This window comes from Danio aesculapii, chromosome 19 (genome assembly GCF_903798145.1).
Source record: "Danio aesculapii chromosome 19, fDanAes4.1, whole genome shotgun sequence".
NCBI classification, from domain to species: Eukaryota; Metazoa; Chordata; class Actinopteri; order Cypriniformes; family Danionidae; genus Danio; species Danio aesculapii.
Genome location: NC_079453.1, coordinates 33,608,333 through 33,633,834, shown reverse-complemented (window position 1 = coordinate 33,633,834; position 25,502 = coordinate 33,608,333). Strand labels below are relative to the sequence as shown.

At 34.9% G+C, this 25,502-nt stretch overlaps 1 protein-coding gene and 1 long non-coding RNA gene across 2 annotated transcripts in view; one reads left to right on the top strand and one right to left on the bottom strand.

The window, feature by feature from the left end:
• atxn1a (ataxin 1a) overlaps window positions 1-25,502 on the bottom strand; it is a 205,691-nt gene that overhangs the window by 79,472 nt on the left and 100,717 nt on the right. The gene's annotated exons all lie outside the window — the stretch shown is intronic.
• Window positions 249-8,163, top strand: LOC130246893 (uncharacterized). The gene is made up of 3 exons (XR_008839465.1): window positions 249-396; window positions 4,379-4,469; window positions 7,949-8,163. It is a non-coding gene; the product is annotated as an uncharacterized LOC130246893 (long non-coding RNA).

Genomic DNA, 25,502 nt, shown 5'->3' with positions numbered 1-25,502 from the left:
CGCCCAGGGGAAATTATTTCAAATCAGACTAGAGGAAAATGATTAATTCAAACACATCTTATATATCCAATATCACCAACATTACAAAATATTCAAGCATGCAAGCACTCACGTACACATGAGCAGGATCTCCGTACCTGTTTGTGGTTGCTAAAACAAGTTCTAATTCTCACAGTCTGCCCCACAAAGTCCATTTTAAAGTAGAGTAGTGTACGTGTGTGTTACACAACACAGTGCGGCGTGTAAGTTTCCCATGAGCAGATATAGGACAAGCAGTAAGCCAATACCACCCTTGTAGCGGAGCCTGGTGAACGTGCAAAAGAGACAGAACATGGAAAGAGAGGGAGAGTGAAGCACAGATACGATGATGGGAGATGACAGATTAAGAGGTAAAAGGTAAGTTTAGGGGTGCATCAGTACCTGAACAATTTTACAGCTGTGTAGGTTATGGAAGTATTTTATTTTTTAATTTAATTTTATTCATTTAAATCTCGGCTGGATCAGTTGGCATTTCTGTGTGGAGTTAGCATGTTCTCCCCGTGTTCGCATGGGTTTCCTCCAGGTGCTCCGGTTTCCCCCACAGTCCAAAGACATGTGGTACACGTAAATTGGGTATGCTAAAATTGACCGTAGCGTATGAGTGTGTGTGTATGGATTCATCCCAGTGATGGGCATCTGCTGAGTAAAACATATGCTGGATAAGTTGGTGATTCATTCCGCTGTGGCGACCCCAAATTAATAAAGGGACTAAGTCGAAAGAAAAGTAATGAATTTATTTATTTATTTATTTTTAATTATTTAATTATTTTTATTTATTTATATTTAATTTTATTTTATTATTTTGATTTAATTTAATTATTTTATTTTATTTATTTTTATTTATTATTATTATTATTATTTAATTTAGTTTAATTATTTATTTATTTTATTTTATTTTATTTTATTTTATTAGTTTGTTTATTAAAGTTAATTTTTTTTTAAATACATGAATCAATTTAAGCAATTGGGATGATAAGAACAATACAAACATTGATTTGAAGCAAATAGAAGATCATGAGAGGAAACGGTGATATGTCTTTATTTTTTCTCTTTTTTATATATATTTTAACATATTTCAAATACATTTTTATATGTGATGTCAAATGCTCAGCAATCATCATTATACTCCAGTCTTCTGTGTCACATGATCCTTCAGTAATCATTCTAATATGAGGATTTGTTGCTAAAAATAAATTCTGGTCACACTTCATTTTTCTCACTGTTAACGCATCATTGACTATGACTTCTAGCTCAATAAGCTCATAATTTGCTGCTTTTTAATAGTCATTAAAGTAGTCGTTTAAAGTAGGGTTATGGATGGAGAATAAGATCACGCAGAACATTTCATTTATATACAAATAATCACCCAATATCTTAGTGAGAAGTGGTACTTACAGTAAACTAAAGTGTTAACATATTAATATATATTATCAATGTGAAAGTCTTATTTACAATCACTTCACTTTACAAATCAAGCTCCAAACCTGTTTCATTTTCCTTCTTCCGTTGAACAAGAAATAAGATATTTTGAAGAAAGCTGGAAACGTGTAACCATTGACTTCCATAGTGTTTGCTTTTCTACAACAGAAGAAATGGCTACAGATTTTAAGCTTTCTTCAAAATAGCTTTTACGTTTGAATTAAGAAATCGTCACCTTAGAATTATAAAGTTCTATCTGACATTTTTGTCAAAATTGAGTTATTGACATATTCTTATTAAATGACAACTTGTTTACATTATGGGATGTTTTTTTATACGTTGTTTACATTTTAAGACTTTCTATTTAAAAAGCAAATGTTACACACATACTGTCTGCTATGGAATGCAAAAACTTTTAAGCTCAACATCTCAAAATCATTCAGAACGCAGATAGAATCTTATAACTCCAAGATGATGAAACTCATAAAGGTTTGGAACCACTTGAGTGTGCAGTAAATAGCATGAAAGCATACATTTTTTAGTGCACTATCCCATTAAAGGTCCCATTATACTAAATGAGTTATTGTTAGTATTGTTAATTTAAGGATATCTATAAGCTAGTGTGTTCCAAAATAGTGACAAAATTTATGTTAAGAAGTTATAAAACTGATATGAACATGTAAAGCTTGTAGTTTGTCACTTCTGCCTAAATCAATCAATGCTACCTCATACTTCAGTTTCACCAATCAAATGCTCTCTAGTATCTGACATGCCCCGCCCCCTTCAAGATGCTTCACATTTTATTTGTTGGATCTCAACCACTCTCACCGGCAGAGAGTTGATGAAAACAAAATGCTATTGGGTATTTTTTTTTAAAGGGAGGAGCTACTCTATGTTCCACCCTCTCTTCATGTTTCAATTGAGATTATAACAAACAGAGATTAAAAATGCACTTTGCACATTTCAAAGCACTTCAGGGTAGGGTTGTGCGATTAATCAAAATCAATCACAATTGCTATTTGAAATGTTGCGATTAGCAAGAGGCTGCGATTCTAAATATATTTGTATTATTTAATTTCCCCTGCCCAGAGCAAATGCGTAACTGTCATCTGTGTGTGAGGCCCTGTTTACACAAATACGTTTTAGTTTTAAAACAACGCTTTAGAATGAAAACGATCCACGTCCACACTGGCGTTTCAGCCAGCATTTCTAAACAACTCTCGATCTACACTACACCGAAAATGCACATGACTTGACCACACACAAACTCTGGCTTGCACTGCAGCGATGAGAGCTGTGCACATGGGACTGTTCATAAAGGATCTACCGCTGGATCTAATCTCACTGTATTTGTTAAACGTGATATTTAATTCATCTTGTTGTCTATATCTATTGACATATTCCCCGACTTTCTTATTTTTGAATCTATTACTTGTTTTCAGGTAATGTTTTTTGGTTGAGCGCAAAAATAAGTTAATATATTAATTTAATGTTACTGCGTACACTGATTCTGCAGATTTGATTGGAACTTATTGTACGTTATACTTTTATATTGACCATTAATGAATTATTAAAACTGATATTCAGCAAAAGAGAGGGTATGTTTCGTAATTTCAATAAAAATGAAAGGAGGCAGGAAAGTTATAGGCTCTGTTTTGTTAAAAAATATGCATACAATGAAGATGACGACCATATGAATATGCAGCTACATGATGCCTCAACATTTTTGGTGTCTGTTAAGTTGCTAATATCCAAAAGAAAATAGGCAGTTCCTTATATCATGTTTTCATCTTATTGTTAAAAAAGTGATACAATGTAGCCTGCAGGGTGATGTGAATGAGGTTATAAAATACACTGTTCCCTTTGAAGATTGTCCTCGTGGAATTTGTTTTCCGCATTGAACTTAAGGAGAGGATGCAAGACTGAACTGTGTGAAGGCTACTTAATATTGAGGAAAAAGCCCCAATCAGACAGGTAAATGTCTGCAGCCCAGCCTCCATTTTCAGATGTCTCTGTTTTCCCCCTTCCACACTAACACGTCGCAGCAGCGTTTTAAAACAAAAACAGCCTCTTCAGTGTTTTCAAAAAGCTCAGTTTGCGGTGCCCGAAAACTCCGGCGTAGTGTGGACAGATGGTCTAACCGTAGCTAAACTTATGTGCTTTAAAACTAAAACGTATTAGTGTAAACAGGGCCTGAGAGTCTTACTAGTCAACTGAGTGAGCACACTTTCGTTCTACCCAATTAGAATTGTGCAATGGAACAGCCACAATAAAACAAACAAACGCATTGACGAGTGCGGGATGATGACATTTGCTACTTCTAAAGCATTAACAGACAAATTAATATCAAAGAAAAACAGCACATCGGTAATATGGGAATATTCAAATATGGTTTCAAAGTCACAGACACCGAACAAAAACAGGAAATTTTTTATGTGTGTTTACTGTTACAAAGGATCCTCCTCCTTATCCTCCTTACACTGGCTGCCTGTTAAGTTTAGTTTTGAATTTAAAATATTGCTTCTTACATATAAAGCTTTAAATAATTTAGCTCCTGTTTATCTAACCAACCTTCTGTCTCGACTTTCTGTCTCAAAGGTATTAATCTCTTTTTTTTGTTACATTAATTTATATAATAACAGTAACTCCCATAAATCCTCTCAATACTAGTTACAATTTCTCTGTGCTCTACTGAATGGCACAACATCTTCATTTTAGCATAAACTACTTCTATACACCAGTGTACTAATTCTAAAACCCCAGAACACAGCTAATCAGACCGATTAGACAACACAAATACATTTCAAATCAAGACAAATCAAGTCATCTACACTCACAAAGCATGAACACCTCATACAGCTGTCATAAAGTGTAGCGTATGCTTTTCACATGGACTAATCAGGGTGCTTTTCTTCTACAGATGGAGGTGCCATGGCAGACATCATCTCTCTTTTCTCACCGGACACAGAGGAAACAAGATGGAGAGCCTCAAAGGAATTCAGCAGCAGCAGGTGTGTGAGTGTGCGTGTATTTCTGTGTGTGTGTGAGCGCATTAGAGGACACCAGGTTGAATGCTTTCCTTTTTTCAACCTCCAGAATCCAGCATGCTCGCGCGCACACACACACACACACACACGCACACACACACACACACACACACACACACACACACACACACACACACACACACACACACACACACACACACACACACACACACACACACACACACACAGAGAGAGAGAGAGAGAGAGAAAGAGAGAGAGAGGTACACACAAACACATAATATAGTGGGTTTTCATGTTGTACGGGGACTTACCCATACACATAATAATTTTTATACTGTACAAAACTGATCAAACTCTCACAGAAAACATTCTGCCATTTCACATTTTCTAAATATTTAATTATGGATGATTAAAAAAACGTCAAAATTACAAAAATTCCAGGTATTGCAATAATTGTGAGGATATTTGGTCCTCACAGAGTTATGAATACTAGGATAAGCACACACACACAGACAGTGCTGCAGTGAGCATGCTCAGTAGCTCTCTTCATTCAAGGTCAGCACTGAGAGGCAGGTGATGACATCATTACTACAGCTCTGTTTTTTCAGCGTTCAATAGAGAAGCGACAGAGAGTTCATCTCAGCCACACAATGTGAATCCGCTCCTCAAACACACACACTCATGCACACGTAAGGCAACTACACTTAAAGCAACAGGAAATTCCCTCACATATGAGACAGAAAAGCATGTTAACCCACAAACACACAAGTAAAGCATCTACACTCAAAGCAACAGGCAATTCCCTCACATATGAGACCGATTGACACACAAACACGTAAACACACATAAACACCCAAAAGTAAAGCATCTATACTCAAACAACAGAAGATTATCTCACATATGAGACAAAGACACACACAAACATGTAAACACACATAAACACACAAAAGGCAGCTATACTCAAACAACAGAAAACTCCCTCACATGAGACAGATAGACAGAAACAAACATATACACACACATAAACACACAAAAGTATGGCATCTACACTCAAAAAACAGAATATTCTCTCACATATGAGACAGATAGACACAAACAAACAAGTAAACACACATAAACACACAAAAGTAAGGCATCTATACTCAAACAACCGAAGATTATCTCACATATAAGACAGATAGACAGAAACAAACAAGTAAACACACATGAACACACAAAAGTAAGGCATCTATACTCAAACAACCGAAGATTATCTCACATATGAGACAGATAGACACACACAAACATGTAAACACACATAAACACACAAAAGTAAGGCATCTATACTCAAAAAACCGACGATTATCTCACATATGAGACAGATAGACAGAAACAAACATATACACACACATAAACACACAAAAGTAAGGCATCTACACTCAAAAAACAGAATATTCTCTCACATATGAGACAGATAGAGACACACAAACACGTAAATACACATAAATACACAAAAGTAAGGCATCTATACTCAAACAACAGAAAATTCCCTCACATATAACAGATAGACACAAACAAACAAGTAAACACACATAAACACACAAAAGTAAGGCATCTATACTCAAAGAACCGACGATTATCTCACATATAAGACAGATAGACACACACAAACATGTAAACACACATAAACACACATAAGTAAGGCATCTATACTCAAACAACAGAAAATTCCCTCACATATAAGACAGATAGACACAAACAAACAAGTAAACACACATAAACACACAAAAGGCATCTATACTCAAACAACCAAAGATTATCTCACATATGAGACAGATAGACACACACAAACATGTAAACACACATAAACACACAAAAGTAAGGCATCTATACTCAAAGAACCGACGATTATCTCACATATAAGACAGATAGACACACACAAACATGTAAACACACATAAACACACATAAGTAAGGCATCTATACTCAAACAACAGAAAATTCCCTCACATATAACAGATAGACACAAACAAACAAGTAAACACACATAAACACACAAAAGTAAGGCATCTATACTCAAACAACAGAAAATTCCCTCACATATAAGACAGATAGACACAAACAAACAAGTAAACACACATAAACACACAAAAGTAAGGCATCTATACTCAAACAACCAAAGATTATCTCACATATGAGACAGATAGACACACACAAACATGTAAACACACATAAACACACAAAAGTAAGGCATCTATACTCAAAGAACCGACGATTATCTCACATATAAGACAGATAGACACACACAAACATGTAAACACACATAAACACACAAAAGTAAGGCATCTATACTCAAAGAACCGACGATTATCTCACATATAAGACAGATAGACACACACAAACATGTAAACACACAAAAGTAAGGCATCTACACTCAAACAACAGAAAGTTCCCTCACATATGAGACAGCTAGACTCACACAAACATGTGAACACACATAAGCATACAAAAGTAAGGCCTCTACACTCAAACAACAGAAAGTTCCCTCACATATGAGACAGCTAGACTCACACAAACATGTGAACACACATAAACATACAAAAGTAAGGCATCTACACTCAAACAACAGAAAGTTCCCTCACATACAGTATGAGACAGATAGACACAAACAAACAAGTAAACACACAAAAGTAAGGTATCTATACTCAAACAACAGAAAATTCCCTCACATATGAGACAGCTAGACTCACACAAACATGTGAACACACATAAGCATACAAAAGTAAGCCATTTACACTCAAAGCAACAGGAAATTCTCTCACATATAAGACAGAAAAGCATGTAAACACACCAACACACAAAAGTAAGGCATCTACACTTAAAGCAACAGGCAATTCCCTCACATATGAGACAGACACATACACACGGAAATGCACATAAACACATGTAAATATATATAAACACACACACACACTGAAGCACATCTCCAGCATTTAAGCATTGAATGGCTGCGTCTCTAATGATGAGAAATGACTTTTACGGAGCCGCAGTGCTGAGGGACGCTCCCTGTTTCCACAGCAATATTCATTCCATCATTTAACATAATGAGACAGCACTAGCTTATTCAGCCAGGGAAAAAGCAATATTTATACATGAAACAAGCGTAGAAAAGCAATGACTCATAACGGAGGACAGGTTTTTCTGTGTTATATTAATGGAAGACGGGGCTTTCATGCTTAGATGTTATAAAATAATGCACCTTACAGCTCTGGGAGAGTTTTAACATGTATAACTTAAAAAAAAACTCACCTTTGTTGCATACGAAAGTCTTTTTTGGCTTTAGTACTACAACAAAATAAGATGTTTTAAGGGGCACCTATGATGAAAATCTTTTGTAAGCTGTTTGGACAGAACTGTGTGTAGCAATAGTGTGTCCACTGTCATAATAGAGTGATATAAACTCAATAAAGTATTTTTTTTTTTTATTTCCTGATGTTAAAATAGGATCCAAGTCGATCCCTCTTATTTTGAGGCTGACCGTGATGTAGGAGTTTGGATTCCCCGCCCACCAAATTGATTGACAGCTGCATATTAACATGTCTCCACAGCAGCACATATAGACATATCAACAAGACAGGACTTGCGCAAAGCAACTGGGATTAAAAGATCTGGTTGGCTCTCTGTGATCATCAATCATCATTAAATTTGCTCAAGAATGAGTTATACAAGTTTAAATTGTTTTTAAAATGTTTGTGTGTCTGTGCGCTAGTGTGTGCGTGAACTTAGTAATGACATTGTGTGTGACTCATCATTGCAGAAAGGCTTGAATTAACTCCACAACAAATACATCAAATATTCATTGGTAAAGTTCTTACTGTAGTATTTTTCACAAACGTTACATGAGATCTCCTATATGCTACATACATACATACATACATACATATACATATATATGTATATATATATATATATATATACATATATACATACATACATACATATACAAACATATATACATACATATATATACACATACATATATACATTTATTATTTACATATATTTACATTTATACATATATTATTTATATTATTAATATATACTATTTATTTTACTATTCAATTATATTTAAAAGACAAACAATACAAAAATATATATTGTTGATTATATAATAAATTATCTGATGGGTGTTTTGAGCTAAACTTTACAGACATTTTCTGGAGACACAAAGACTTGTGTTAAATCTTGAAAAGGGGTAAAATAGCTGCCCTTTAATACTATATTAAATTGTTTTAAAAAGTCAATTAAGTTATACTTAAGTTGTCACTTTGGACAAAAGCATATGCTAAATCACTAAATGTTAATATAATACTGTTTAACACTGTTATATAATATTGTTATTGCAAAATAGAAAACCAATGTATAGTACAATTAGTTTTAAATTCATATAAATGCACAATTTGTTAATTCATTTATTTTCCTTCAGCTTAGTCCCTTTATTTACTAGGGGGTCATCACAGCGGAATGAACCTCCAACTTATACAGCATATGTTTTACACAGTGGATGCCCTTCCAGCTGCAACCCAGTACTGGGAAACACCCATACACTCTCGCATTCACACACATACACTACGGTCAATTTAGCTAATTCAATTCACCTATAGCGCATGTCTTTGGACTGTGGAGAAAACCGGAGCACCCGGAGGAAACCCACACGAACACGGGGAGAACATGCAAACTATTTGACACCCATGCCACCCAGTACAATTTGTTGATTTTCTAAAAGTCAAGGTCAAGATTAGAACACAAAATATTTAGTTTATTTTATATCGACCATTATATACTATATTAAAACTATTATAATTTTTTGTTTTAAAAAATTGTTAAACAAGAAATGTTTCTTGGTAAATCAAACTAGCCTGTTAGAATCATTTCTAAAATCAAAGACATTAAAAACTACAAATACCAAAAACATTTGAACTACAGAGTAGATTTAGTTTATTAATACGTAATCATACCCATAACAAATAGCAGTCTCCTGTATTGTGCCAACAACAGCTAGCATGGTTGGAGTAGCATAGTAATAGTTAGCATTGTAATATCGATTAATCAGTTTGAACTACTAAACTAAAAACATAACTTACCCAAAAATGAAAAAAACTCTCACTCTAAAGTTATTTTAAAACTGTAAAAGTAACCATGTTGAATTCATAAGAAGACACTTTGAAGAATGTTCCGAACAGCAAAAAGAAGTTGATACAGATTTACCGGCTGAGTAAATAATGCCAAATTAATAATGTTTTACTTTTATATAAACAATACATCTTCAACAAACTAGCAGACGTTTACCTCATAAAATACTGCAAAAGTGTAGCAGGCCATCTGAACACTGATACCTCAGCTGTAGATATGGTCACAAATAAATCATGGCAAGCGTAATCGTGTCATTAACAATCACAAAGCCTGTCAGTCAACCTACAATCACCATTCAATCCGTCCCCTTTGTCCAAAACTACTGGAGAGCTACAACAGGAGGTGGAGAAGTGGATATCTCTCTCTCAGACACATACACGCATACACACAACTCTCACACACACGCGCTCATTTACAAGCGCCTAAAAGCCACTCAAAGCTGCTGGTCACACTCAAAGTAGTAAAACTCAATAGTTGACAGGTTCATTCAGGGCCGTCTGTGGGTCATTGTGAGAAACTGATGGAGCGATTGCTTTGTATTTTCTGCGTTTCTTCTGCTGGGACAAACGTGGCGGTAAGAGGAGAGCGCGAGGGGCAGGTAATGTGTCAGGTTACCATGTCATACCCCGGTTTGACCTCATTGCTTTAAGCTTCTCTCATTCTCTGTGTTTCATTGCTGAGGGCGTCATTGCTGATGTTTTTCTCTGACAGCCTGACTGACATTGTCATCTCATCATATCAGTGTTTGTGTGTATGCGTGGGTGTGTGTGCTCTTGTTTCGCACCGTGGTCTCTTTTCTGCAAAGGATTTGTTTACTGGCTTGTGAAAATGAAACTTGCTATTTTCAACAACAGGATTGTGAGTGAAGGAAGAAGAGCCTAAAAAGAGTGCTCTGAATTTTGATCTAGTAATGTAACTGAAATGTCAAGTGGCTTCAGTTGTGGTGCATGATAGGAGGGCAATGTAACTAATACAATAGTTTAAAATAAATATTAAAATACTGGGGTGACAAATGTTAATAATATGTTTTTATCCATTAAAATAGTGGATTATACAGTTGAAGTCAGAATTATCAGCCCCCCTTTGATTTTTTTTTTTCTTTTTAAAATATTTCCCAAATGATGTTTTACAGAGCAAGGAAATTTTCACAGTACTTCCGATATTATTTTTACCTCTGGAGAAAGTCTTATTTGTTTTAAAAGCAGTTTTTCATTTTTTTAAAAACCATTTAAGGTCAAAATTAATAGCTCCTTTAAGCTATATTTTTTGATAGTCTACAGAACAAACCATCATTATACAATAACTTGCCTAATTTTACCCTAATTAATTACCAGTAATTAATTACTGCCTAGTTAACCTAGTTAAGCCTTTAAATGTCACTTTAAGCTGTAAAGAAGTGTCTTGAAAAATATCTAGTAAAATATTATTTACTGTCATCATGGCAAAGATAAAATAAATCAGTTATTAGAAATGAGTTATTAAAATTATTATGTTTAGAGATGTGTTGAAAATTTTTTCTCTATGTTAAACAGAAATTGGGGGAAAAATAAACGCATAACTCTGAATTTAACTGTGTGTGCGCGTATATATAAATAAATAATATATATATATATATATATATATATATATATATATATATATATATATATATATATATATATATATATATATATATATATATGTGTGTGTGTGTGTGTGTGTGTGTGTGCGTGTGCGTGTGCGTGTGTGTGTGTGAGAGTTTTTATGTATATGTTTTTCGGTTTTGTGTTCTCTTTAAATTAAAAAATACATTCCACTATTTTAATTATTTATTTTACTATTCAGTTATATTTAAAAGACAAACAGTACAAAAATATGAGGTAGCACTGCAGGAGTAAAGTCAGACGGACATTTACATTGTCTGTGATTTATATTGCGATTTTTCTCAAATAGCTTTATCAATAATTTTAGATTGATTGATTTAGATTTTGTAGGGGAGTGCATAAAATATAATCAAAAAATTAAAAGCAGAGATAGAGCAAATGTACAAAAGATACAGAAACAAAATAATCAATTGTACAATAAAGCTGTTTGTTCATTGTGTAAATAATTAAATACAATTCGACTTAGTTAAAGCTACAAACTGTTTTAAACTTGCTTAAACTGTTTAAACAGTGTATCAAGCAATTGATACACTTTGACTTTATTATGGGAAAGCCAAAAATGACTCCAAAATTCTCGTGTTCTAAAATGTTGCACCAGGTCAACTCCTGACTCCACATTGCATGTTCTGCGATGTGACTACTGTGTTTTCACATACTGCAATATCGATGCTAAAACGCTATGTTGTGCAGCCCTAGTGTGCGGTACAGATTTGTATAATGCATGTTATACAAGGTTATTGTATGTATAGGGTGTTTGTATAAAATGTTATTTCTATACGATTTGCCTTCCCAGTGCTCAGGTAAGTTTTAATAATTTCAAAAATGTAAAAAGTTGACCATAATCTTTTGAGTTTTGAGCTGATTTGCATATCAAACTCTATAAAGTTCCTTTTTGCAGACGCTGCGTCATTCATAACATGCTCTTTCTGACCACAGCTTTTACAGAAATGCTTGGCACTCAAACAGACAGTTCAGACAAACAGTGCTTTATGTTTTCGCTATTTACTGTTAAATCATGTTGTCGGCTTGGCATAAAATGTGAAAAAAAAAACCCATAAAAGCCTGACTTCGAGACATGCTCAAGTCTATTTATCTGCAGTAGCTAAAGGAGAGGACAAGCAAATTAATCAAGCAGCAACACACTTTATATGCGTAGGCTTTCACTCCAAAAAAAACACCTCCAATCGAACCCTGCAATCAAGACTCTCACAAGCTCAGAAAGAGGAAAAATATCACGTCTAAGAAAGGGAATCAAAGCTACTGAGATATAAAGGCAGATGGAGAGATACCACAGCAAAAAAAAAGGAAAACATTTGAAGAGACAAGAATATATGAGAGTCTATTTCTGCAGATCTTCAAACGTTCAAAGTCCTGATGACTCTTGGGAGTCTAGTGTAAGCGAGGATGAGACCACCACCCTTTCGGACCCCCGACTGTGAGACAAGCCTGGAAGCAGACCAAACTAGCTTTGAGATGATAAAAAAAGTCCCCATACATACATAATTGACGAGATATAAGGATATTGCAGAAGTATAAAAAACTAGTGACCATATGTAGTAATAATATGTAAATATGCCATGAAAGAGCAGTACGCACAGATTTCTATGCACGTATAAACAAGTGTCTAAAAGCAGCTAATGGCGCAATGTAGATTTTAGACACCAGATGGCGCTGTATTTCATCGTATAGGTGTATATAAGTACAACAGTTGCTTTCATTATTTGTAGGGTAACCATATGTCCCGTTTTTTGTTTTCAGCTTTGTGTGTGTTTGTTTGTGTGTGTGTGTGCTTCATTTATCATGGAAAAAAAGAATCACGTTTAGTCCTGTACATCATCTTTCCTAAAATGTGTAGGCTGAGCGCTATCAGTGGTCTCAGCAATGGCAGCCAATCATTTCAGAGTATATTTTGACAGACAACATTTCCATCCAATCATATTTCAGTATCAATTAACCTGTTAATGAAGGCGGGACATGGACCAGTGCAGCTGCCAGCGACAGAGAGCACAGAGGAGATAAACAAATATGAAAATATGAAAGGAACATTATATGGTATGTTTTAACATGCAGTATGAGTTACTGAAATGTGTTGTCACCATGAATCCGTGTTGTTGCCCCAGACAGTCGTCAATCAAACAACTTATAAATTATGTCATGTAACACGTTAAATGTACCCCAGAGCAGCCATTCAGTTTTAATCAATAAGACAAGTTCAATATAAAGTTGAAGAAAAAGGAGGTTATGTGGTCAGTGTTAAATCGACATGATCAAGTAAAAGGATTATCAGACATAATCTGCAAGATTATATTATGTATGTGGCACTTGGAAATCACTGGAGAGAACAGGGATAAAAAAAACTGCATGTGGTTGGGTTAACATATGGTCTCAGTTTACGTTTCAATAGGCGGTGCTGAGCCTGATAACAGGCTGTAAAACACCTTACAGTGCAGCGACATCTCCTAACTAGACGTGTAGTATCTGTAGGCCAATCTGAATGTGAAAAGGCAGTGTAAACCTAGGCTGTATCTTAAAGGAATCGTCTTCATACAGTAATTCATTACTCTGCTGCTAGGATGGTCAGAGAGTACAGTTTACTCAAGATTTTAAACATTAATTTAATAACACTGTTTATGTAATTATTTGTAACTGCAGTGTAAAAACTGTACATTCTTGAATGTATTATACGAATGCCACTTCACATACAGCTTTAAAGGGATAGTTCACCAAAAAAAAAAAAAAATTATTTACTCACTATTTATTCACCCTCAGGTGGTTCCACAATAGAATATGTTTTTCAAAATGTCAGAAACCTGTAACCATTAGACATGGGCCGTTATAAGATTCTGACAGTGTGATAACATTGGATAAAAATATCATGGTTTCATGGTATTGTGATTACTGCTCTAATATTTCTTCTTTTTTTAATTGCCTGGGTAAAAAACTAAAAGTTTTCCCCCATTGAACACAATATATTTTATTTTAAGAAAGATTTAAAATATTTTAGAACATTAAACATGTCCGGCTAAATAATTCAAATAAATAGTTGAGTACTTCTGTCTTCATCAGTTTAAAAATACAGATTTCTTTAAAACTTAAAAAGGCTTCTTTAGATATCTTTCTTTCTTTAGATATAAATTAAGCCACTGCATTGATGCATTGATCATCTCTATAGCAAGCTTGGATGTTGTTTTTATAAGCGATTTGTTTTTCAGATGTTTGCTAAAGCATAGACTGACCGGTAGCTTTTGATGTGTGTTTCCTTTTCTGCTTGAGATACACTGTTAACAGTTTTGGTAAATTACACTGTAAAATGTCACTGTATTTTAAAGTTGCTTTATGGGAAACATCTTTTTGGCGCCAGTAAAATACAGTATTTTTAATTTACTGTAAATCAAAATACAGTAAAACAAATGAGCACGAAACATGAGCAATCACAGAAAGGGTTTTTTTCTACCTGGAGGAAGAAAACACAGATCCTAGAAGTTGGCAGCTACAAAGTGTGTGCAAATGCTTTTATGTTTGTAAAAATACTTTATATTCTTGGTTTAATTAATAAAAATATATACAAATACTGAGTAAATAAAACTAAACTTGGGTCTGTGCATCACTTAACTATGTGCAGTAAAAGGCTAAAAAAGTAAATGAAGTAGCTGTTAAAAAAACAAAACTTGCATATACCGTAACGGTATGACAGAAAATTTTTGCAATTTTAAAACCTTGACTTTTCTAAACCATGGTAAACCTTGAAACTGGTTATCATCCCATCCCTTGTAACCATTGACTTCCATAGTAGGAAAAACAAATACCATGGTAAATTTTTTCAGGTTTCCAAGATTTTTCAAAATAACTTATTTTGTGATTAACAGAAAGAAAAGACTCAAATAGGTTTGTGACAACAAGTGAAGGGTGTGTAAATGATGACCAAATTTTCAGTTTTGGGCAAACTGTCCCTTTAATGCCACTACTGCAGTGCAAGTATCGATACTGATATTATTTGATTGGTAAATGCCTTATATTGTCAAACAATTAAATAATTAGATATGTTTATTGAATAAATTAAAGAAATTACATATAAAAGGGCACACATGCATTGCTAAAAGGGAGATAATTTGCATTAATTCAATTTAAGTGCGCAAACGTAGTCCCTAAATGGAAAAATGAATTGTGAAATTAATGTAATTTATTATTTTCAGTTTTTCTCCAGGCTTCACTGAAACCAGGAAACTGGCCTCCTTTTTGGTGTTACAGAAATGTCTACACTAATTACTCCATTAATATAACCAGCGGAACGAGGGAACGAAAACATAACAACTTGTATGCTTGTTATTGGATTAAATGAGTACGCTAGATGATGTCCACTACAGTTTTCAGACACCACTGCAAATGTCTGTTTCCTCAAATAGTGAGTCATTCCAGAAATAACACACATTGTCATCACCTGAACAAAAACCTTCTGCAAGAAAGTTCTGCACTAATGCAGTTTATATGCAAATGCTTTAAAGCCGGAGAGTAGGTGGTGGGTGGGTTTCTTGATATCACTACAATATGGAAAAACAGCGCAAAACTTGATTAAACACCTCCAGGTCATGAAGTGAGCGTAAATATGAGAAGAAAGAAAAAGAAAGAAAACAAAAAGGAGGGGGAACCCCGTTGCAGGAGGACTTAGGTTTATGAAAAGCAGCTTTTGACTAAGTGTAATGTTTAAAATGACATTTTTACAAGCAGTTTGAAGGGCATCCCACTGTTTGGCACTGTAAGGGGAACAAGCTAGAGGGTGTGCATTGCTTACATTACACCACATGCTTGGCAAACTCTCATCCATTATTTCAGAGATTCCTGTAATGACATCTTATGCTTATTGTTCCTAAAAATCCCAGTACATTCTAAAAGATGCTATTTTCTACACTTTTTAATATATTCACCTTAATCCTTTAACTGCCTCACCAAGAAAAAAAATTTGGATGGTGTTTCTTAACTCTTAATGTCGCTAGTTAACACACTCGAAGCAGTTTTTTTTTCAACACATCCCATAATTTCTAAAATATCAACATCTACCAATATGTTGGTTTATGGTAAAATTGCCGGAATAAATACATGTACTATGAAAATCTGAAAATATGAAGTGTAAGACCAATTTATTTTAAAGAAATAATCGAAATAAAACGTTTTTGAATACTAAATCACCTTTATTTTTTGAAGCATGCCATAAAATATTTCAGTTTGACATTTAATGTTTTCTTGTTTTTTTTTTTACAATGAAACCAAAATCAAGTGTAGTTTATGTTTGTTAGATTTTTTTGTAAACCAACAATGCTGTGAAGTCTAAACCTTTGTTTAAAACAGTTATTCTTTAAATGACAGTTCTTTAACAGTCATTATGTAAAACAGTCAAAATATGGGTAAATAGGGCTAATAATGTTTTATTTATTTAGCCTTTTTTAAAAAATAGTTCTCGCTGCAGCCTGTAGCCTAGTGGTGTCATGCATGCACATGTCATGTAGGCATGGGCCAGTATAAGGCCCCGTTTATTAAACGACAGCACTAGTCATTGCGTCGCCCTTAGGTATTTTTTAAATTTGTAAACATAAATAGACAATACAAATGTTTTATTTGATTTTATGTATTTAAAGTCAATGTGAAATCAGAATTTGCAATGTTCAATTTGTTGGTGCACATTATTAGGTGAACAATTAATCTGTCCAAGTAAATCCCTTGAAAAAAAAATGGTTTTGATAATCTTCAATTAAATTTGGACTGTTTGTTTCTGCGATTGGAAGAGTGGTCAGTTTGATGGCTTCAGCCACAATATTCGTAATCACACCAATCATACTGTTAGTTTGCTATGAGTGAATGATGCTCAAAAATAAAGCCCCGCCCTTTTCTCAATATTCTGTTTCAGTTGGAAGTGCATCCACATCCTGTAATAAAAGTCTGAGTAACTTCCAGTTCATGCAGACTTTAATAGTTAAAATAATGTTTTATTTTTTCCATATTAGGGAACCTGATGTTGCCATGGGCAGCGTGTGATTCAGGACCACTATTGTGATATGGACAAACCCAACTGTTTAAAATCAACCAAAAAAATTAACCCAGCAGTTTGTCCACATTTGACCCCAAATCAGGTTAGAACAACCCACTCTTCTTTAAAGCCTGTCATACGGTACAGAAAGACTGTGTGTCTATTTCAAGCAAACTGCACACAACAGAAAATCTGTGCAAGGGTGTCACAGGCTGCCGTTTAACTGGGTTACATGTCGCTTTGAGCATTTGCATGCATGAACTCCAAATCGCCCTTTCAGTCGCCCTCAAGTGTGCATATCTGTGAGAGAATGTGTTTTGTGTGTCGCTTTAAGAGCGACGTGGTGTTCATTGAGGCAATCGCACGCTGAGAGTCTATTTATAACCTCTGTCTTTGAGGTCTCCATTACATTTGCATAGGAGCCGTGCACTCACACTTCCCTCGCATCTCATTTACATGTGCCGTGTGGTTTTCCTGCTGTGGGTAACCATTCCGCTGGCTGGAGTTATGTGTGAGTCTGTGCATGCATGAGAGCAAACATGTTTGTGTGTGTTATGTGGCAGTCACCATCACAGTAGGGGTCCTGAGTTACATGCTGCCCTTGGCAACATCAATAAAATAAAAAAATTGAATTACATTTATTCATTAATTCAATTTCTTTTCAGCTTAGTCCCTTTATTAATCAGGTTTTTTTATTTAAATTAAATTAAATTTAAAAATGTTTAATGTTTTTTAAATAAAATAAATTTAAATAAAAAATGTAAATAAATTAAATGTAAAAACAAAAATTTCAATAAAATAACACAACAAAATTAAACTAATTAAAAAATTTATGTATAAAATAAAAAATACAAAAAATACAAAAGTAGAAAGTTTGTACAAAAGGAAACTGAAAATATTGCAAGTAATAGTAAAGTTGATCTAAATAAAATGCTAGATAACAAATTAGAAAATGAAATAATAATTAAATACAAAAGAATACATAAAGAAAAATCTATGATGCTCTCAATAATTATGCTTTTATAAAACATTACTTTATAAATACGTAAAGCAAATCTTTTCCACCACACACATGAAAAAAAGGTCTGACTATATCGCCTGTGTCTGTATCTTTGCACCATCTATCATAACCACAATTGCTACAACACCGTGAAGTAGTGCATATCTGTGTGTGAGTCATTTCTCGTTACTACAGTGTGTACGTGTGTGTGTGTACGTGTACGTGTGTGTGTGTGTGTGTGTGCGTGTGTGTGGTTGAGCAGGACAGTGTGTACTCCAGTGTTTATGATGAGTCACTGCGTGAAACAACTTACTGGCTATACAACTGCATGAAGCCAGTGTGTTTGTGTGTGTGTGTGTGTGTGTGAGTGAGTGAGTGAGATAGAGCATTACGTCGCAGAGCAAGAAGCTCAATGAGTATCAGTGGCCATGTTTAAGTAAAAGAGGCCAGATCTGCACCCCTTTCCACACGTATCGGATAAAAGCTGAGAAAGTTAGTGTGTTGCAGGATGCAGGCGATCAAATACAGACACCTGCGAACACAGAAATATGAGATACAATCACAGAATAATGACACAAACTCCTCACGTGTGTACACACTTGTTCTCAACCTTTATGAGTCACAATGAACAGATTATAGCAGTGACAACACCTAGAATTCCTGGATTACAGCGATTATAAAACTAGCAAGAAGCTATTTGTGGTTTGACTGTTGGGTACTGTGTGGTATTTGCTAAAGCAATTGTCACAAAAGAAATAGCACAGCAACATGCAAACAACTTCAGAGAACACTGTAGCAACTGTAATTTAGCGACTGTATATCAATGTCCTAATAACCAGTAAAAACTTTAGCAACTGCATATTAACATGAAAATAACCACAAAATATATTAAATCAACGATCCTTAAATAACAGATTAGCAAGTGTTGAGGAACCACTGAAATTTAGCACCTATAATAACAATATGCTAGCAACCAATGAGAACATAGTAGCTACTGTAGAGCAACATGCTAACAACAATCACTGAGGACGCCATAAAATGTAAAGCAACATGGTAAGAATCATTGAAAACACATTAGTAATGGCATTTCAAAATGCTAACAAGTAAAAACATTTTAACAACTGCATGGCAAAATGTTAGCATCCAATGAAAACATTTTAGATACTGCATAACAATATGCTAACAACCATTTTTGATGCTACATGGTCCGATAATATTGACTGCAAACACTCTAGCAACTGCAGAGTAACATGCTAACATCAAACGAGAACACCCTAGCAACTGTATATCAAACATTAACAACTACTGAAAACACGGTAAAGGCAAAACAGTGTTAACTACTTAAAACACTTAAGCGACTGAATCAACATGCTAACAACCACTGAGAACACATGATCAACTACTTAGAACACTTAAGCAACTAAATTAACATGCTAACAACCACTGAAAACATTTTAGCAACTGTATAACAACATGCTAACCACTTTTGTTGCTACATGGTCCGATAATATTGACTGTAAACACTCTGGCAACTGCGGAGCAACATGCTCACATCAAACGAGAACACCCTAGCAACATTATATTAAACATTAACAACTACTGAAAACACTGTAAAGGCACAACATTGTTAACTACTTAAAACACTTAAGCAACTGAATCAATATGCAAACAACCACTGAAAACCATTTAGCAACAGTAACACAACATGCTAACAACCACTTTTGCTGCTACATGGTCCCAAAATGACTGTAGCAACTGCAGAGCAACATGCTAACATCAAACGAGAACACCCTAGCAACTCAAACATTAACAACTACTGAAAACATAACACAAAACAGTTACCTACTTAAAACACTTAACTGAATCTACATGCTAACAACCACTGAGAACACGTGATCAACTGGATCTACATGCTAACAGCTACTTAGAACACTTAAGCAACTGAACAGCATGCTAACAACCACTGAAAACATTTTAGCAAACAATATGTTAACAACCATTTTTGCGGCTACATCATCCGATATTATTGTAAACACTGTAGCAACTGCAGAGCAACATGCTAACATCAAACGAGAACACCCTAGCAACTGCATATCAAACATTAACAACTACTGAAAACACTGTAAAGGCAAAACAGTGTTAACTACTTAAAACACTTGAGCAACTGAATCAACATGCTAACAACCTCTGAAAACATTTTTGCAACTTTAACAATATATGCTAACAACCACTTTTGCTGCTACATGGTCTGATAATATTGACTGTAAACACTGCTAACTACTTAGAACACTAAAGCAAATAAATAAACATGCTAACTACTTAGAAAGCAACTGAATCAATGTGCTAACAACAACTGAGAACACATGTTCAACTGCATATTAACATGCTGACAACTACTTAGAACACTTAAGCAACTGCATCGTTATATGCTAACCACCAGTGAGAACACTAGTTACTGTACATGCTAACAACCTCAGGTAACAGCATGACAACTGCTGAGCAAAAATGCTAACAACCAATTAGCATTATTATTATCTAAATAATTATTGATACAATTTGTGTTATTGATGTGAGGTTAATTTTATGTTTCTCACTTTTTTATCTACATTCAGCATCCTGTCACAAGCTTTAACTCAGGCCAAATGCAGAGGTCATTAGCGGAGATAGCCACTGACGTGGGCCGATCCTTCCGCTCAATGCTATTTGCAATCCAATCAACCTTGACTAGGAGCCCAGCTGGTTTTACAGCTCTGTCCGTGGGCAGCGAATCCCGACGGCTACAGCTCGCTCGTCCAGTTTACAACCAACGATGGCCCTTTGCGTTTATCATGCTTAGCATTTCTGCTGAGAAGAACGCTGGAGAAACCGAGCGAGCCAACCACACCTGTGCCCTTTCCTGCACTTTATCCTTAACATGGGTACATGCAGACACAAGAACAGATGCTTGCTAGTAGAACGCACACTCAAATTCACTTACAAAGCAGATGCAGCTGAAAAGGGAGGATTTTCCTACACACTGCAAAAAATAATCCTATTCTTTATCAGTGTCTTGTTTTCCAGGAATTATGTCTCAGCAGGCTTGAAACGAGATCATTTTACTTGAGAAGCAAGATACTGCGATAAGGTGAGGGTTCTAGCGCTTACTTCCTATTCAATATAATACAATTACAAAGTCAATACTGATATATCAATACTAATATTGTATCTGTATAAAATGAGTAATAGGTTGTTTTCAATCATGTGGTTTTGGTGACGTGCGGAATTCAGATGGAGGGCAGGAAGTAAAAAACTGAATGGGAGACAGAGAGGAAAGTCTGTATTTTTGTGATTTATACCATACTTCAAAGGAGATATAAATAAAACATAACCACATATGCTGGGCATGATCCTTATATCATGAAGAGGGCCAAGTTTTCTACTTCATCGAGGTGGTAGATACTGTATAAGCTATTACAATAGATGAATAAATACTATAATGTTTGAAAGCATATTATAGATAATTACTTGAATTAAACTGCCATAGGAATTATATTGTTGCTGTGGTACGACAACTGTAGTAATAAACAAATTATTCAATAAACTTCAGTTTTCTACACTATAATTATACACCATCACAGTGCACCATAGTTTACACTAACGTTACAGGTTTTATTAGTTTATCAGCTTACTATACTACAGTATTCTGTAGCATTCATTAACAAAGAGTTGTACACATTATACACTTTACTATGTGGTTCAAAAACATGTTTATTATAAATTACTGTAGTTTTTCCCCATGCAAATATCTTCCAGAATCCCGAAACAACATGAAAGTATAAAAAACATGGACGCATAGTCTAAATTATTATTATTTATTTATTTTTGTAAGTGGAAAAAGTGCTCCACAATAATAACCGTTTTGTCGCAAGGGTTGTATTTCTTTTTTTTCGGTCAATAAACTTACCATCGACAAACATTCAGCTATGCTGCGCATCCTGATGTTCACGTTACGGTTATTTATTCCACCGAAACACCAGTAAAGACTTTGATTATTGCAAAACAAGACAGGGATTTAATTGCAGCGATTACATGGCAGGGTAGATTATTTATATTCTCCTGGATTTTTTATAAGTGTGTTTGTGTTTGTATCTGATTTTTATATAACAAATTAACATATTTAAACACATAGCTAGGCCTGTATAAAAGCTTGATTGGTGCTGTCAATCGAATTATCGCGTTCAAAAAAAAGTTTGTACACATGGATCTGCTGAAAAAATGTTTATTACTTCCCCCCTTTATGAACAAAAACTATTGGAAGTCTATTAAAACTATTAGGCATTTCTTATTTTATCTGATTTAAACAATTATAAACAACATAAAGCAGTTACATTTTGACGTTCTGATAGCGATTCCTATGTGGAAGAATCCCTTCCTGCCTTACATCTCAAATTCACGCATCATCAATGACGTCATGTGAAGACAACCTATAAAAGCCATCTGATAAATCACTACCATAAAGGATAAAATAATCCAATTTCTGCTTTTTTGATTCTGTTTTCTCAAGCGTATTATAGCAAATGTCACATTGTCATTATTTAGCATGTAAAAAAAAACTCCAGATGTGGTTTGTCTGTTTTTCTGTCATTTCTCCATCCGTTCTCTCTGTTTGAGTGAGTGCTGTGATGGTCCGTCAGTGCTTGTCAACATTTCTGCGTGGTGAGGAAAGTGAGAGATGACACAGTTCTTATTCCACATGCAGTAACTTTATGCTTATGATACTGTGTGTGTTCATTTTCAAGCAATATAAATGCAGGCTATACAGTGCTCAGCATATGTAAGTACACCACTCACAAATCTATATTTTAAATTCATATTTTTAATAGGAAGCTATACATAATTACATTTACTACACTACGGCCAATTTTAGTTTCAGTTCTCCTATAGTGCATGCCTTTGCACTGTGGGGGAAGCTGGAGCACCCGGAGGAAACCCACACCAACACGGGGAAAACATGCAAACTCCACACAGAAATGTCCACTGACTCAGCCGGGACTCGAAGCAGCGACCTTATCACTTTGAGGTGAAAGTGCTAACCACTGAGTCACCGTGTTGCCCACATTTTAGTTATTTCAGATGGCAGGCCAAATCAAAGGTTATCATGAGCCAACTTTGGCAATTTTAGTTTGGGCATCTTTGGTTTAGATGAATTTTTGTTCTTGTAAACATGCCTTTGATAACAGCAACATGATTAGTTTTTAATATTAATATTGTTTCTACTTTTAATATAATTAACACTACATTTAAAAACAATATTGTCTTTTTTGCCAAAAACAAAGCACAGAAACACAAACAAATTTAAATTAAAAAGTTGTGACAAAAAGGTACCATGTTTTGGACACGTTTATATTTATTTTAAGACATTACAATACATGCTTAAACTCCAAAAGAGCTAAGAGATCTGTATTTAGTAAAATAACTATGATTTTTAGTCATGACAAATGAAAATATTTGTTATTCTGACCAATTGTCATAAAAAAAAATCTAAATGTCAATATTTTTATTTTTTATTATTATTTTTTTTTTCAAATCTTTTAGAGTAAAACTAATATTAACATTTCACTCAAACCCAGACCAAATTAAATAGAAACTTATTTTATTTTTAATTTTGTAACAGTCATTTTTTTACTGTTAATATACACACTACATCAGCTGAACAGAAGATTCCTGCAAAAACTAGGACATGGTTACAGTCTTTATTAAACTAAATGTTCACACATTTTGATGTATGTGGATTTACAGTTATCTGATCTGTCTCCACTCCACACATTAAAGTCCCAGTGGGATCACCATTTAAATGGCTCTAAATGGGAAATACAGAAATCTGTGCGGGGGCCGACATAATCGGTTAGCTTTGCCACTGCCGTCCTCCTATTTGTGGCAGATTAGGGCTATCCACAGTTTGACAAACAGCTTTCCATGCAACGCACCAATCAAGGCTTTTTATCCCATTTTGGGCACAAGGAAGAAGGGCACTAGAGAGGCAGCAAATTACATGTGTCATTATTAATGGACCAGCGCTTGTGATAATGCATCAACATTAAGGCCCACACATTCCACACACACACACACAGCTGTCTGCGCCTCTCAGCGGGGCTTTTAGCTCTCAATCAATTGAATCCGCTACTGCTAGCACAAGCACAGATGCACAAATCAAGACGCTCTTGCACAAGTCTGACATTCTCACAGACATCAAACACGCCGGTCCTCACACACACACACACATACACAGACAAATGTGCTTCTTCTTCTACTTTAGCAGTGATGTTAAGTGTAGTCCAGAATAACAGTAAATTGGCCAATAACTCCCACATTCTTTAATTGAAACCAGCTTGCTCTTCGCTCTGACGCACTGCACAAGTGTCTGGATTCAGTCAGGCCAAGAGAAAGAATGTAAAATGTAATTTCCGTAAATGCGGGGCTTTCTAAGGAAACACTGTGAAGTGAGCTTCGATAATTTTGCTTTGATAACATTAGCAACCTGTGAAGGAAAGGAATTGTGGTCTCTTGCTTATGAGAATGAAGTCAAAGCACTGTTTTTGTTGTTTGTGCGCATGTTTTTAAAGTTTTAACAGGATAAAAGTACATTTAGTTTAGCAGATGCTTTAGTCCAAATGAGGCATTCAGCGATTCAACAAGAAGAGGCAATACACACAAGAAGTGTTAATTATAGACCTTTTTCTTTGTTGCTGCATGGAGGGCGCCATAGTGACCAGCGTCTTCCGGTAGGATGCTTAGAACTTCAGTTTACAGCGTTTACAACTGGTAAATCTTGATCCGAAAATGGTTGCCAATAACGTTTTGAATGGCTTACAGAGTGATTTTTGTGATCCACAACTTTGATTTTGAAAGGTGTGTGTTAAAGCCATTATACTTCTTATACTTCTATTAATATACATTATATTCATTATAGATGCGGTTTAAGCGAGAGAGTCTGCCGTCAGATAAGATGCTGAAATATAGCATCAATTTTCCTGAGCTGTCAGTTGTTAAGGCTGATTTTTACTTCTGCATCAAGTGCACACGTACTGTGTGCTCCGGCGCAGCCTGCTCGCGTGAACCCGTTGGAGTGAGTGCTTACAAATGTTGAGTCCCGTGAAGGAGGTCCAGATGGAAAGTTTTTTTTTTTTTTTTTTTTACTTATGATTAAAGTTGTTGCTCGTCCGC